The sequence below is a fragment of the Myotis davidii genome, unplaced genomic scaffold (genome assembly GCF_000327345.1).
Source record: "Myotis davidii unplaced genomic scaffold, ASM32734v1 scaffold647, whole genome shotgun sequence".
NCBI lineage: Eukaryota > Metazoa > Chordata > Mammalia > Chiroptera > Vespertilionidae > Myotis > Myotis davidii.
This window is the reverse complement of record NW_006298634.1, coordinates 420,851-422,561: the sequence shown is the minus strand read 5'-3', so window position 1 is coordinate 422,561 and position 1,711 is coordinate 420,851.

Sequence of the window (1,711 nt, the reverse complement as noted above, 5' to 3'; positions counted from 1 at the left end):
TCTTGGTGTATCTGTCTGGGTTCTTGATTGAAAACAAAAGAACCCAACTTAGGTAACAAGCCAACAATATCCAAGCAGGAAGTACATCAGCCATTAACACACTGGGAGACTGCTGGAATAATAGAGTCTCAGAACAAGGGGAGAATGTGTCCACGTCTCACAAGGGCATAGTTTTATAAGAAGACATCTGATGTCATACAAGGACCACAGAGTTGGATATTCAGCACTGATGCCTTAAAAGTCTCTAACTGGCAATGAGTCTAGTTCCTCCCTAAAATTCTAAGCCGAGGTAGAAAATCCCTTTATAGATGAGCCTAGAACAGAAGCCATCTCACTAGTTTCTAGGGGTCGGTCAGAGGACTCTATTTCCCCCCTACTATTCCATAAAGTAAAAAGACTGATGCCTCCTACCTCTTTTCTGATACTTTCCAAAGACATTAGAGTTCACAACTTTCACTACCTAAGATACATTTATAAATTCTTCTTCATATTTACCATTCCAAAACAAAAATTTGAGGTCCGTGATACAATTTTCTGGTACAGTCACAAAATTGCTCACCTCCTCCCAAAGCCACATGAATTATTTCATCTAGTTTATAATTATTCTCCTATAGTTTTTCACTATTTTATCTGGCCACTCTACAAAAGTGAGCCAAATTATAAATTTCACCACAACCAACTTCCTATAAATTATAACAGGAAAAAGAAAATAACGACAAGAGAAAACTAGCTCAAATGACTAAAAATATTAAAAACAGAATGAAGAAGAAATTATTAGTATAGGCTACAGTCTTCAATTCTGCAACTGGCATGTTTTCTGTAATCAATATCTATGATTACCCTCCTCCACTATGCACTCTATACTGGGTGGGGTAAAAGTAGGCTTACAGTTGTTCATATGGAAAATAATAAAATAATAAAAAATAAATACTCACTATTGTAAATCTATATTTGCCACACCCTGAATTCTCTTTGCCTTAAAACAGTACCTCTGCTATTCAAGCTTCCTTATTGAGTGAAATAGCTCAAACTTTTATTTCTAAGGAGTGAGAATCTTTATTGGTTATCTTTGCTATGGGGTAACAACTCCCAAATCTCAGAAGTGTACAAGAACAACCATTTATTTCTTCATAAGGTTACACATAAGTGGGAAGGCAGCTGTGGGTGGACTCTGAACTGCCCATCTGCTCTATCTCTTCTTATTGATGGATCCAGGGTGAAGGAGCAATCATCCTCCCCTTTCTGGTCCATTTCTTTTCTCTCTCCCTAATCCACCAGCACTGCTTTCTCTAGCTCCAATTAGGCTTTCACACTCATCTCTCAAATGAAACAGGCTTTATTAAGCAGGTACAGAGTTAGGTTGAGGTAAATGAGGCCCTTGCGTTGAGTACAAAATTTAAGGGGCCCCCAAAATTCATCATTTAAGATAAATAATTTTCACGGGATTAAGTACAAACTGCCTGTTATAAAAACCATCACAGAAATGTAAAGTACAGCATAGAGAATACAGTCAATAGTATTTTAATAACTATGTATGGTGTCAGGTAGGTATTAAGACTTACCAGCGTGGTCACTTTATAAAGTATATAAATGTTGCACTCTTAAAACTAATATAATATTATATGTCAACTATAATTGAGAAATAATTTTTTTAAATCAAAATTAATGCAAAAAGTCACAATGAACTTATCAAAGGCTTAAACACAGACAT